The sequence below is a fragment of the Halichoerus grypus genome, chromosome 4, assembly GCF_964656455.1.
Source record: "Halichoerus grypus chromosome 4, mHalGry1.hap1.1, whole genome shotgun sequence".
NCBI classification, from domain to species: domain Eukaryota; kingdom Metazoa; phylum Chordata; class Mammalia; order Carnivora; family Phocidae; genus Halichoerus; species Halichoerus grypus.
In genome coordinates this window covers 20,094,747-20,110,687 of record NC_135715.1, presented here as the reverse complement: position 1 = coordinate 20,110,687, position 15,941 = coordinate 20,094,747, and the positions used below count along the sequence as shown (strand labels likewise).

Genomic DNA, 15,941 nt, shown 5'->3' with positions numbered 1-15,941 from the left:
TTTGCTTGAAGGCATCTGGAGGCTTTTTAACAGGTATCATAATTCAAGATGAAGTCAATATAGTTAAAGCTGCAAAAAATATCTGTCACATATAAATGCATAAAATAAAATAGGTGTTTAGGCAGATAGCCATATATGTGTTATTTTAGAGGAATATAAAATAGGGCGTCTTTAAAAAAATTTAAACCCTGGACCATATTAACATGATTCACAAGTATGTAGTATAAGACAGTAATAAGTGTAATGTACTGGTCTAGTGGGCAAAGTGGACATGACATAATATCAGGAAGCAGTCTGTAATTCCAGGTAATGACTTATTTCGTATGTATACCTTCTGTTGCATCTATTTTATCTATTAAGTTAACAAATTGCATAGTTCAAATGATTGACATATAGCATAAATACAGTGCTTTTACATCTAATGTAGAATACTGGTTATTATATCTTATGGTGTGTTTCCTTTCTGATTTTCTGAATATAGTATAGAAATGCTTTAACCACTTTTTTTTTAAGTTTTAAATACAAAAAAAATTTTTCTTTTCACTAGAATAACCAGTTGTTATTAGTAAAGTCAAACATTATGAGAGTTACAAGTTCTTAAAGCACAGATACTACCCCCCCCAAAAAATATAAAATTTATATATATATATATGCCTTCAAAATAATCACTTCTGGGTTTACTGATGTTCACTTTATTTTTCCCTACATATTAAATTTATGATATAAATATAATTTTATATGTGCACAATATTAAATAAAAAAAAGTAAAAACAAAGATGAGTTCTAAAATAATCTTGCAAAAAGAAGTTTTGGAATTATAGGCATATTTGCAGATCCAATGTAATATATCTTTTTTCATAAGGTGAATGAGGAAAACTTTCAGCTGTGTATTATGGTATGTATTATTTAAAATTAGCTGGTTCCTGCATAACTATTCCTCCCAGAAACATTTGAAAGGAAGAGGGAAAGCACATTTTTATTTCAGAATGACTATGTGCCAGGCTCTGTTTTAAATTTTTAAATATTGTTAAAAAAATCACCCCAAAATTTTAGAGATGAAAAAAACAGATATTTATTCAAAAATCCTTTTTTTTCATTGACTGAACCACTTTTTCCCACTTTCCATCATTAACCACTGAGAAATAGGCTTTATCTGTGTAAAACTATTGCTTCACTATTTTTATCTCTATAAAAGGTATAAACATGTGTTCTACACTTTCACAGGTATATATGCTTGTTTTCCAAAACTGGAGATTACCTTCTAGTTCTGCAACTACATTTTGTCACCATTTCATTACCCTGACATTTTAACCTTTATATGGACAGAAAATAAAATATGTTGATATTTAGAATGTGGGTTATCATTGATATCATAGAGTGCTTTGTAATTTATTAGCACTTATTCTACATTATGACACATTTTTTCTTACTAAAATCTTTATCAATTCAAATGAAAATCATGAAATATACTATTAGAAGAGTAAAGTAATCACCTAAATATCTTACATCTTTATGCTGTGCCTTATAATTTTAGTTCTATACTTTTGATATGTGAGAAAAAGATAAAATTTTCTTTCTTTGAATATTATCTTATATATTGTCATTGTGGTCTTAAAAATGGTACTTCTATATTTAAAATTAAAATATGTTTAAAAAGTAAGTACATTACCAGTTCAAAAAATTAGTTTGGGGTGCCTGGGTGGCTCAGTTGGTTAAGTGACTGCCTTCGGCTCAGGTCATGGTCCTGGAGTCCTGGGATCGAGTCCCACATCGGGCTCCCTGCTCAGGGGGGAGTCTGCTTCTCCCTCTGACCCTCCCCCCTCTCATGCTCTCTCTATCTCATTCTCTCTCTCAAATAAATAAATAAAATCTTTAAAAAAAAAAATTAGTTTGGAACAAGTTAGATTATAAATGAACATATTAAAATAAACATATGTAAGTGCATATCCAGTTATGGATACAACAAATAGAAGTCTTAATTTCAGTTTCACAATTTCCTGTAATAACACTATGTGTTCCTTTGTTAATTCATTTGTTCCTTCCTTCCTCCCTCCTTTGCTTCCTCCCTCCCTCCTGTTTTTTTCTTTTTCTTTCTTTCTTTCTTTCTTTCTTTCTTTCTTTCTTTCTTTCTTTCTTTCTTTCTTTCTTCTTTCTTTCTTTCTTTCTTTTCTTTCTTCTTATTTGAGTATATTGGACAAAATGTTACATTAGTTTCAGGTGGACAACATAGTGATTCAAAAGTTTATACATTACACTCTGCTCAGGACAAGAGCAACATATAGACACTTCAAATGTTCGAGAAAGGTTTTAATATTCTGCGTCCAAAAGTATTGTATTAAGTATTTGTAATATTGGCATTTCTTCTATAAAATGAGTTTTCTTGAGAGAATTTGGAAGTTCAAAAAAATTAATTAAGGAACACCTTTGCACTTACCTAGTTTGACAGTAGTTACAATAAATTTTCAGTCTTCAACTAACAAAAGTCAGGATTCTTGCAGCAAGTAGATAAAGAAGCTATTACCCTCTAAAGACAGCAGATTTGGTTGAATGGTTTAGTGCTTCGTTTATCATAACAATGGGTGATAAGGCTAATAAGAAGTTGTGTGCTGCTAATGGTTGTGATAAGAATAGACAGGACATTACTCTTGGGTAAATCTAGATAGGATCAAATTCTGGATTGGCTTGGTGTTGCTGGGTAAACTGTCCACTTCAAGCCCAACAGCGAAAGAAAAAAGAAAAACAAACCTTTAATATAGATAGGGAAAATAACTTGGGAGTCTGGAAATATGTACTTCCTCATCTACTTTTCTACATTGAGCCATGATTATTGTCATAATATGGTTTTTGATAATTTAAGTGTTTCTTGTGAACATGACAGCATCTATTGAACATCTTGTGTTTATGTGAGGATATAAATAACTTAGCCTAGAAGGATAAGCATTTGAAATTATAGAGCACTATAAAGAAAGTTTTGTTTGAATGCAAAGAATCACCATTCATCTTCATAAAGCAGGTGACATTTGAGTTGGTATTGAAGACTGAGTGGGTTCACTAGATAGGTAAAGTAAGAATATTCAGGGGGCACCTGGGCGACTCAGTCAACTGACTGACTGGCGTCTGGCTCTTGATTTCGGCTCAGGTGATGATCTCAGGGTCCTAGGATGGAGTCCTGCTTCAGGCTCCATCCTCAGCAGGGAGTCTACTTGAGGATTCTCTCTCCCTCTCCCTCTGGTCCCCCCCCCCGCTCAGGAGTGCATGCGTGCATGCACACACTCTCTCTTTTTCTCCCTCAAATAAATAAATAAATCTTAAAAAAAATAAAAAGAATATTCCAGTAAAGGGAACATCAAGTTCAAAGGCAGATGTGAGAAAGAATGGCTGTGAGTGAACTGCAGATAATAGGTTACAAAAGGGAAAGCCTGGAAATGACGCCAGAAATGGTAACTGGTTGACAGATTGCATTGAACTCGAGGGGATGGCTTTAATCTCAGAACGTGATGTTCTGTAGTCTATAGACTCTAGCAAAGCCACCAGAGGGGCTTGTTAAACTTTAACAAACCCCTTCATCTTATGCCCAATAAACTTTAAGCTTCATTTTCCAAAGTGAAATGTGCATACCTGGTGCATTGCCCAAGATGATACAGTGATAAATGAAATAAGAAGACAATATTAAAATTCTATTTAGTTTTTGAGAGGAGAGAGAGAAAGTGTGTTTATGTGTGTGTGTGTGAGAGAGAGAGAGAGAGAGAGAGAGAATGAAGGAGAGAAACAGAGAGATGGAAGGAGGGAGAGACAGAAAGAGGGAGAGAGAGAAAAAGATGCTTTATTATTATGTTTCATGTGCAGGTAGATAAAGTATCTTTCATTTGGCCCATATATCACAAGATAGTGTATAATATAACCTCAGAGAAGAGATTGCCTTCCCATATCCATTTCCTTTCAGTATGTTGGGATGTATTGCGGTTTAGATATGATGGATTAAATTGTTTTATGTATTATTTTATCTCCCTTTAACTGAACTTGTGCTAAAGCCTACAGTTAAATCTGCCATTTGAAACCACATATTTTGTGAGCTGTTTCATCCAGGAAAACCATTAAAATAAATATCAAACAAATTGACTTTAGCACTTCTTCAAATTGCAAAAAAAAATAATTTTGAGAAGGTAAGTATATTTATACTATTAATACACATGTAGAAATTAAACTCATAGGGCGCCTGGGTGGCTCAGTTGATTAAGCAACTGCCTTCGGCTCAGGTCATGATCCTGGAGTCCCGGGATCGATTCCCACATCGGGCTCCCTGCTCAGCTGGGGGGTCTGCTTCTCCCTCTGACCCTCTGCCCTCTCGTGCTCTCTGTCTCTCATTCTCTCTCAAATAAATAAATAAATAAAACCTTTAAAAAAAAAAAAAAGAAAAGAAATTAAACTCATGGAACTACATCTTACTATTAAGCCAGAAGATATTTTGGATTGATAGATCTTTCTTTTATAAAAGAAATGTTGTGGTGAACAAAAATGACAGCATAGGAAAGACTGTAACTGGAAAATTCTAAAATACAAATTATTATCTCGCTTAAGAATTTTAATATCTCCCATTGCCTGTGACAGTGACCTCCAAACATTTTTTTTTCTTTTGATCACAGAACCATCATGAATAATTGTGAGCACAAACACCATGGTTGTCTGTTTGTATTTCTATACTGTTCCATCCTATATTGTCCTATAATAAATATTACAAAAATATTTCAGAAATAGAAATAAAAGGAAGAAAAAACAGTAAAAAATCAATATTTAAAAACTAAACACTGATAATACCAATTTCTTAAGTTTAAATATTAAATAGAAATGTGGAAAATCAGGGCAATGAATTGCATACAGTAAGTACTTAATACAGGTTAGGTCATATTATCATTGCTGCTATTGGTGTTCATGTCCTTACTGGCTTGAATGTCACTTTCTTATAATTGCATGGCTCAGCATTTCCTTTTTCATTCTCATCATTTTTTAACCTTGGGCTTCTGATTTTATAAACAAATATGTGCTATTACAAAATAATTTCACACTTCAAGTAGTATATTTAGCTTTTTTCCTCCCTGGCTGCTTGAAGCTTGGCCGCCATCATGAACTATCTGGACAGTGACTATCTGGACTGGGAAGTTCATGACCAACAGACTATTTCAGCGGGAGCAATAGTCATTGATGTCCTTCACCCTGGGAAGGTGACTACCCAAGACAGAAATTCAGGGAAAACTAGCCAAAATGCACAAGAACACACCAGATGTCATCTTTTATTTGGATTCAGAACTCATTTTGGTGGTGGCAAGAAAACTGGTTTTGGCATGATTTATTATTCTTTTGACGATGCAAAGAAGAATGAACCACGACATAGATTTGCAAGACATGGCCTGTATGAGAAGAAAAAGACCTCAAGAAGAGAGCGGAAGGAAAGCAGGAACAGCATGAAGAAAGTCAGGGGGGCTGCAAAAGCCAATGTTGGTGCTGGCAACAAGTTAGCTGGAGAATGGACAACAGGAATAAAGATTCTGCAGTGACTTCATCTATGGTGATTGTGCACATTTGTCCTGAGAGAATTAATAAGCTAAGAACTTGTAAGTGAAAAAAATAGTATATTTAATGTGTATTCTAAATGGATTTATTTCATGTAAGTCAGTGGTACAGATGAATAGGCATAAGATGGCTTTAGATATTCTGGGTTCATTTTGTTATCCTACACTTCGTATCATAAGGCAGTTTTCCATACCTCAGCCCTTCATTTCAAAATATAAAAGAAAGCTCTGATTCTGTCAAGTTCACTACACATGAGTTCAGGGCTTATAGCCACAAAGTAGTTTAAGCTGCACTTGTCATTTTTTCTGCACTTAATGAAAAAAAAGGTTATGTTTTGCTTTTTTTCCCCAGAGGTTGCATTTAATGTCACTGATATTCAAAAAGTTTTTCTTTCAAAAAAATGCAGAGATAGTTTTCTATTTTCTTTGATAGTATTAAAACATCTCTTTGAATGGATAGTGAAGAATAATGATGAGACAAACATACTTTTTACAATAAAATATACATATGACATGTCTGTCTAATATACTGGATAGGTATACAGTATTTTAAAAATAGCAATTGATTAATGAAAAATAACTACAACAATTCATTCCCAATATCATATTCCAAAGTTTGCTCTTGTTAACATTTTTAATTTACATTTTAGACTTCATTTTATTGCAAAACAATACACATGGTGACAGTCATATCATACATAAATTTTATACCGTATGTTTTGTTTTAAAATGATATTGATTTTACACCCAAAAGTCATTGAAAATTCTTTATTAACAAGAATTTCAAAGGATGTATCATATTCTGTTATATGTATGTTAGGTTCAAGCCAAACACCTTGGAGTCATCAATTATTCCTTTCTTCTTCCTACCCCACAACCAATCTATTGGCAAATTCTGTTTAAGATAATCCTTCAAAATATAATCAAAATCAGAACACCTCAACCCTGTTTATTGTAAATAAAATAAATTCCTAAATTAGACAAGGTCTCATCCTCACTTGAAACCCAGTGGTTTCATGTTGTGCAAAGATTATGCTGTACAAGTACACATAAAACAGCAGAAAGTGACACTGAAGTAATGTAGAGGCATTGGGTATTAATTTGGCACACAAAAAAATTAAAGTTCTATCACAAAAGATACTAAAAAATACAAATTAATTAGTTAATTGTATAACTATAAAAATATATTATTCAAGAAGACATTAAGAAGAGTTATATAATAGCATATTGAGGAAAAATGTTTAAGCCAACATAAAAATCAAATACAATAATAGAAATAATTGTTTTAAATAAAATTCTACATAAAATTAAATTTTGTGATAAAGGAAATTTCTAATTGAAAATAGTGGCTTCCAACAGTAAATGTTTAGGTTACACTTATGGGTTTATTTACAGGTTGGCTGAGATTTGGGCAATCTCATTTTGGGCTCCCATGGATTAAGCTGGACCCAGGACTCAGTTTAGGTCTGCTCTAGGGGGCCAAGGCTGAAGGAACACCTGATATCTAGGGATCAGTGTTTCTGTTTGTTTGGTTTTGTGTTCGTGTTTGTTTTTATCATGGAAGATAAGAGTTGAGGTGGACTGGAAGTTACCAAGGATGCCTCTTATAAGCCTCAGCTTGGATATGGTATACTATCATACGCTAATATGATATTAGTAAAGCAAATCATTTGGCCATGTTGAAAGTCAATGGAGAAGAAACAGATACAGGATTTAAGCTACTAGGGAGCACTGCAAAATCCCGTTTTCAAAGGAAATTGTTAACTTTATTGTATAGGTAAGTAGGAAAAGTTAGAAACAAAAAATATACTCTACTGCTGGGTTATCTCCAACCTTTGACTATTGCTTACTATGAATAATGCTACTGAGAGCATTCTTGTACAGGTATTTTGATACAAAACCCCAATGCCTTTCTGTTCAATATGTAAATAGGAGTTGAATTGTTGCATAGTAATTTACTCAGAGATTCACTATAATTTGTAATGTGAAACAGTTTTCTAAAGAAGTCGTACCAATTTATACCCACAATTAGAGTTGCTAATATTTTAAAAATATTTTTGCTTAATGCTCAGAAATGAGATCAGTCTATACTTTTCTTGTAAGATAAATCTTTTTTTTAAAAAATAAAGGATATGTTGAGCTCATTAAAATAATGGAGAAGGTATCTTCTGGAAGTTTCTGTAATATTAGTCATATTTCCAATCACCTATCTTGTCTAACTACTCTATTAGCTGGATAATGTGTGGATCTCTACCTGTTGTTTGTTTCTTTTGATTTTCAGTTTTCGGGTCCTTGTATCCCTGGTAATTGCTAAATGAGTGCTATACATTACTTATGAAAAGATCTAAATTATTGGCATTTTATTTTCTTCAGGGAGGATCTGGTTTCTCTATGGCTAGCAGTTAGAGAACATTCAAGCATCTTGATTCTGTCAAGGATTGTCATGTTTCAAGAGTAGAATTCAAGCTTTCTGAAAGCTAATCATTTCTAGTTTGCCTTTGACCCAAACCTGGGATACTTTCCTGAAGTCGTCCTCCTTGGTATGTATATATCTGATATATATATATATATATATACATTTTGTCTTTTTAGAATTGTGAAATTCCTAAAAAATGTTCAAGCCAACATAAAAATCAAATACAATAATAAAAATAATTGTTTTAAATAAAGTTCTACATAAAATTAAATTTTGTGATAAGGGAAATTTCTAATTGAAAATAGTGGCTTCCAACAGTAAATGTATATATATATACACATAATGTATATAATGTATATATATATATATATATATATACACACACACACACACATAAATATATATATATATATATATATATATATTTTGTCTTTTTAGAATTGTGAAATTCCTAAAAATTCTGTTGAGCTTTTTAGCATCTTAGCTGCTGCTGTGAGTTTTTATTCTTCTTGCCATGTGCATGCACAGCTCAGGAATTGGTGAAATCCTCAAAGGAAAGCGGCACACAAAGCTTCAGGTTCACGTCTCTCGGGTTCCCTCTTCTCCTGGATCTTGGCCTCTCCATCCCAGATTCCATGCAATCCAGAGTAGCTACTGAGGCTCCTGCAGCCAAGAGAGATGGCTACGAACACTGAACTAAGGTTTTACGCTTGGCTGTTATGCCCAATGCTGAGGATGTGTGCCTGGCCCAAGAGGAAAAGCTTCACAAGCAGGACTTCCTCAACACATCTCTCTTCATTTTCTCTTCTCTCTGGTAGATTGGCTCAGAAAGGCTTGGTTGTCTTAGTTGCACTCCAAAGACTTCAAACACCTTTTTCCCCCAGGGACTTTATAGTTGTTTTTAGCAGAAGAGTTATTATTTTTTACATGCTAGTCAGACAACTGCGAAAGTGGAAATTAAAGAATACATTAAAGTTTAAATTAAGAATATTTATATTTGAAAATATAAATTCCCTGATACTTATATGTGAAAAAACAAACCAAAAAAGGTAATTCAAATGAACATTTACAATGAAAAATAGTTATTAACTTATTATTTATTCTCTAAGGCAGAATAAGAATATTTTACTTTTAGCTTCAATTATTTTTATTCTTACAACTTTATTTATGATTTATTATAGGGCCAAGGGGTGAAGTGTGTATATAACATGTATGTATATATATGTATGTTATAATGCATTGTGTCAAGTTTTCAATATATTTAATGAAGACTAAATACTTGGCAGAGTTATCAACTGTGAAAAATATATTCTCCTTTCTAAGCTAATGGTATTTTAAACATTTCAATTATCTCTTCTAACCTATTATAAGTATCTCCAGAATATATGTTGTTTCTAATGCAAAAGAAGAGCTGGATTTGTATATACAATGTGATACATGCAAACAAAACCTACAGCTTTAAAATCTTTAAATAATCAATTACTTCACCACTAATATTTCAAATCCTTGCATAAATCACACAGAATACATTGGACACTTTGAATATTTTTTGTTTTAAAATTTTTTCTGTGAATAAGAAATTATTATATTCTGTAGACATGATGAGGTGTATATTGCAAATAATAGTAATTAATAAGAATCATTACCATTTATTGTTCATTCAGTGGCATCTGCTATGAAAACTCCTTTATACACCTGATAGAATTTTGTTCCCCAATTTTCAATTGAAAAATTGCAAACCTAGCAAGCCATCTTGTCTTCTAAATTCCATTCTCCATTATGTTGAGCTAGGACTCATTGGAGAAATGGTTGATTTCAAAGCCAACGTCCTGAAGAAAAAAAGTAAAAGTCAGCCTGAAACAACTTGTGCCAGAAAGAACTGTAGTGTTTAAAAATATGATTTGATTTTACTCACAGATCGACTCTATAAAAATGATTATTCCCCTTAATGAAACTGAGGCTCAAGTGCCTTTCCTAATGACTGATTTAATCCCTGGTCTGATTTAAAATCTAGCTTTTTCCCTCCATCCATTTACTCATCCATTTATTCGATGAAATTTATTGAGTATTTTCTCTGTGCCAGGAATGACATTATACCTTGAAAATGTAGAAGGTTAGGCTACTCCGGAGATATTCAGAGGAAATTTGTTCATTTTGGAATTTTTTAACGATATGTTACTGTGGAGACTTCTGTGTCTGGACAAGACAAAAGCCATCCATAACATCAGGTAGTTCGATATTTGCTGGAGTGTTATGGGGCTATTTTAGCTTGGGTTTTTATTGTGTAGGAGGGCATTCTACTAGAGAATATATGCTTTATCAAGCAACTCTGATGCATCTGACGTGGGTACCAAATCACGACACTTGATGGCCCCGCCCCCTTGTAGTCTCGCCCTGGGGTACGGGCCAGAGTTCCTGCTCAGGTCCCAGTCTGGTTGGTGCCAGCCTCCTGTTTGCCACCTTGTGATCCTCTTGCCCTTTGGTGGCAGGAGTTCCCGCGCCCACCCAAGCCCTGCACCTGAGGCACCTGAGTGTCTTGCCCTGCTCACCTCCAATTAGGATATTTAAAATAAACAGAGAAATAAAACATCACCACAAAACTAGGGATATTGCGACTGTCTTATTTATTTATTTATTTATTTATTTATTTATTTATTTGAGATATATCTTAGGTGTGTCTTAGTGGCTTATGGTGCCGGATTAGTAAGTACTTTGATTAATTGGTGATTTTAAAATACATCGTTCAGTAGCCAAAAGACTTGATGAATTCTGTTGGAGGTTAAAAGGTGTGCTTATATCTATCTAGAAATAAGAGATAAACTGGCAAGTCTTTAAGAATTAGTATATATTCTAGCAGCTGTAGGAATACATTAAACATTTAAAAATATAGTGTTGAATTTAGGCTCCATCCAAAAGAATTCTCGCCTCCACCAGAAAAGATTCCAGCTATATATTGTTATGAGCATTTAAATATGTTAAGTATAAATCACTAAAATTGTATGATTATTTTATACTATTTAAATTTTAAGGGGCGCCTGAGTGGCTCAGTTGGTTGAGCGACTGCCTTCGGCTCGGGTCATGGTCCTGGGGTCCTGGAATCGAGTCCCGTATCGGGCTCCCCCTTCCCTGTGGGGGGCCTGCTTCTCCCTCTCCCTCTGCCGCTCCCTCTGCTTGTGCTCTCTCTTTCTGTCAAATAAATAAATAAAATCTTTAAAAAAAATTTTATAGTGCCAACTCAACATTGATGAAGAATTAAGTCTAATAAGCATAAATGTTTTCCCAGTTTCACTTAGGAGAGATAGTTAATTCTCTCCATGTGGTTTATACCTTCTGAGCATTTCTGTGACTTCTGCTTTCCTGATCTTATACTTGCTTAAACAGGACTGGATATTGACTCATCCATTTATATTACAGGCTCTAAACCCCAGACCATAGTTAATTGTACCAGAAGGACACTGATCCAGGTCAGGACAATCAGATTCTTTTTGCCAGAATTCGGAATTGGGAAAAATAATTCATTTTAATCATTTTTATTTACTTGACAACTTGGAATTCTGGAATGGTGAAGTTGTCATGTTTTCAACAGGAATTTTAAAGAGGTAAAAATTCAGTTTACAGAGAGAGGAGAATGAATTAGAGACACAAAAAAGCAGAGATGTGAGTCCATGTAAGTTAAACATAAGCAAGTCAGACAAAGAATAAATGTCTCTCAAATTCCTGAAAATTCCCCTGTTCCTAAGTGCCAACTCATAAGAATCCTGGTGGCATTTCTTGGTTCCCTAAGATACTCTTGATCCCCTGTGCTCAATTTCATTTTCTACTTCTGCTCTTTAAAAATGATTTGCTATTCCTTGGAACAAAGTATCTTAACTATCCAGAGACTAGTAAAGGATATGGGAGGATTGTTATCTAATAAAGAATCCTAAAACTAATTAGTGTATTATTAACATACATAATAATGGATTAAAAATAGCTGTAGATAATTTGTGTTTGAATCAAATTATGTTGTTTGAAGTCAAATATTAAACTCTATTACTAAATTTAAAAAATATTAAATAATTTTGATCATATCAACTTTTATCAGTTACAGATAACATTTTTTTTCTAAATAAATTTATCCAGATGAATTCTTAATGCAGTGATACATTTATAATGAAAATCTGTATCCAAGTAAGTAAAATTATGAAAGAAATTTCAGATGTACAAACAAATTTGCCAAGTATCATAGAAAATGCACTTTAATTTTTCTGTAAAATCAATAAACTCCAATTAAATAGCAATATGAATTAGGTAACTTCCAGGATATTAAAGTAAAATAGAATATATATTTAGAAGGTAACAATACATATCAATCCTCATGGAAAACATTATAATGACTAAATGAAGTGTATGATTTGTACATTTTCTTTTAACATTTTAAATAAAGCTTCCATCCACTTTTCTTGTTTTAATAAAATCATTGCTTGAATAATTTCTTCAGACTTTGGCTGTTTCTCAAACCTTCCATTTAAATTGTAGTTCTATAACCATTAATGCTATATCCTAATTAAGAAATCCATTAAGTCTCTATAATAGTTGCTTTAGAGATAATATTAAATTTACTGGAGTTTTAAATAATAAATTCATGTGATGGGATTTTAATGTGCAATAAAGAAGTTATTAATATTTGAAAGAAGCAGTCATTGCTTCTGTGTTCAATCAATACTAAGATTTGTCATATACTTAGATATCAATTTTATCATTTCTAGTATTTCATGAATACTTTTAAGTGTTCATGGAAAGGGGTATCTTACTTAAGTGAAATTCTTGGCTGAAATACTTATACTCATTTATCTCAAAAAAAAAAAAAAAAAAAGTGCCTGATATAGATTAGTCCTACCTCTTTGTGAAACATGACCTACTATGACTTTTACGCTGTCAATATTTTTTCATTCCTGATCCCCTGAATGCAAAATTTGTATACTGTGTAGTTTATACTTATAAAGAAGTTGATATATAAAAGAAGCTGGGGGAATTTGTCAATCGTAAATTAGCTTGACAATCTAGGGAGCTAAATGTAAGCCCTGGGACTCTTGCAAATTGCCACAAACTCTGTTTTGGGCATCTGTTTCTTCGTCTGTAAAATAAAGAGCCCCCAGTAGACTGAGCTACATTTTATCCATTTAAAAAAAATCTATTTTAAATCGTATAGTTGAGTAGATGTTTTAGGATGTTACAAAAGACACATATAATCAATTCAGTTGTGTTCTGAAATAGTTTTATAAGTCATCATCACACAGACATTTTTGACATTAAATGTGAAAACTATATTTTAATTAAATTGATTATATCCTAAGTTTTTTTGTGCAAATGACAAATTAGGAGGAGTAATTTAATATCAAGATAATATAAAATCCAACTGATTTTTAAAATTCAGCTGGCTCATTATGTAATTTTATCGCTTAAAAAAGATTCAAAACAAAGCTGAAGGATAGAGAAGGAATACATTGATGTTATCTGAAGGCAAGGTACTCAGCAGATAATTTATATTCAAGAACAGGTATTTTCAAAGCCTTAAGATAGGAACAAAGAGCAAAGAAGGTGCTTGCAACGAGTATGCAGGAGTAAAGAAAGGAAGGTGGTAAATTTCACCGCACAAGGGCTAGAAACTAAGGCTATGTAGGCGAAGATAGTGAGATTAGAAGTCATTGTGAATGCGGCGGGCTGCTATGGTAGAGTGTTAGCAGGAAGCATTGTAAATATTACTAATGTTATTTTAACTTTTTAAATTTGAAATAATATTTGAGGTACTGAAAAGCCATAAAGATAGTTCAGGGACTTCCCATACGTCCTTCATTTAACTTCTCCTATGAACACCATATGTAACCATGCTACATTGAACAGAATTAAGAAATAAACAATATCACAATACTATTAAATGATTATTTGGGATTCAACAATTTTTCCACTTATGTCCTTTTCTGTTCAAGTAGCTAATTCGGGATGTCATGTCATCATGTCTCCTAACCGTTCCTTGGCCCGTGACGATTTCTTCCCTCGATATTCATGACTGCTCAGGTATCATGAAAAAATATTTCTTGATTTGGGCTTGTGTGATGTTTATCATGATTGGACTGCATTTATGGATTTGGGGGAAGAATGGATACCAGAGGAACGAAATGTCCCTCTCATGATATCATCTGGGGAAGGATGGCATGATATCAACATGACTTAGTACTGGTGATGTTAACCTTGATCCCATGCAGAAGCTGGCGTCAGGTTTCTGTATGATATTTCTTCCCCTTTCTGTACTCTAGTTATTAGACCTGAGTAACTAAATCCACTCCTTGCCAAAAGGAAGTAACATTGAGCTCCACTTCTCTGGAGGGAGTATCAAAGAATTTCTAGATATTTTTAAACCACCACAATGTTTAGTAAATGTTTTGGGGGTGATACTTCAAGGCTATGCCAAGATGCTGTTTCTCCTTCAAGTTTTGTCCATCAATATTAGCACGTACCTGCAAATGTTGCCTGTAGAAATTACGTTACTACGTTCCTCTAACGATGATCTTCTATTTCTTCATTTCTTCTAAATTTATTATTTAGAATTCATTAAGGAAAACCTGTGCCTTCTCCTGCATTTATTTATCTATTAAGTCATTTATTTATCTAGATGGGTTCATAGATATGTATTTTATTCTTTGGGTTATAGTCCAATGCTATTATTATTTACATCGTTGCTCAGATTATTCCAGACTTAGCTACCAGGAGAGTTTTCCACTTGGATCCTGTGTCCCTTCAATGTGGCCCTGTCCCTTTTACTTTCCTGCCACTACAACATGCCACAGGCTCATCTTCTATTTCTCCTACCACAGCCTTAGAATCAGCCATTTCTCCAGCGATCCCAGGTTCCTTTTCCTGAAGAATTGGGTTTAGACATTGGGATAAGAATGCTAGGTGTGCTCACTAATGCTGGACTCGTTCTGTTTCTAGGCCATCTTGGTACACCGAGCTAAGAAATATATGTACACACACCACCCATGTCTACACACGTGGTTATAGTTACTTCTCCTTCTGTCTATGTCTATAGGAAAAGAAACATAAATTCCCACCAATACTTCCAAGCTTAATCCAGTACCACAGGGTTCATGCACCTGCATTTATCTAGCCTCCTTTAATATTTATAACTTCTTTCCTGGACAGAGAAAAACGGGGCTCCTAGTGTCAACAATTTAGTCCTTCAACTCTAATATTCATGTAAAGTAGTTGCAGAATTGTTAATCCCTACACCTATAGAAACAAATCAACTGATTGAAGTATAGTCTTTATGTTCTTTGTTTTCAATTGTACATTATTCAAAATGTTCTTTTCCAAAGTTGCTTAAATTAGCTCCCTTTTTCCTCGTTCCCCCTCTCCTTTGGTGCATTTATGCCATACATTTGTAACACAGCTAGATTCAGTTGTCACAGTCTGCATTTCTTCCTGGGGTCCTCTGATATCTGGGTTGATTTTTAAAAAAAAATTGTGTGAGTATATTTCACTCTTTATAATGTACAGGTTCTATGGGTTTTAACAAATGCATAGAGATTATTATTTTCTGTATCATTGTAGCTCTCCTTGAAAATCAGCTGGAGCAAGGGAGAAGCATTATGGGCAAAACTGATAGCAATGAGAATAGTTTTAAAAAGTTATTTCTGTAGTCTGTGGGAGAAATGATGGCGATTTTAACAAGATGGATTATTTCTGGATTTCCAGTGTGATTAATATTATATGCTCTTCCAGACAATCACAATGTTCTTATTTTTATGAGGTAGATTTTTTAAAAACTCAATATAAAAGAGATTTAGTTTTCTAGTTTGAATGTAAAAAAATCTTAAAGTAATATGCCAGATATAACCTCACATTACCTCTTTCTTATGATATGTGATAAGATGTGTGTTTGAAAGTAGAGCTAAAATGCTTCACTGATAAACTAGGTG

At 33.4% G+C, this 15,941-nt stretch overlaps 1 pseudogene; it reads left to right on the top strand.

The window, feature by feature from the left end:
- Positions 1–5,120: 5,120 nt before the first annotated feature.
- Positions 5,121–5,552, top strand: LOC118545328 (small ribosomal subunit protein eS24 pseudogene; annotated as a pseudogene).
- The last annotated feature ends 10,389 nt before the right edge of the window (positions 5,553–15,941 follow it).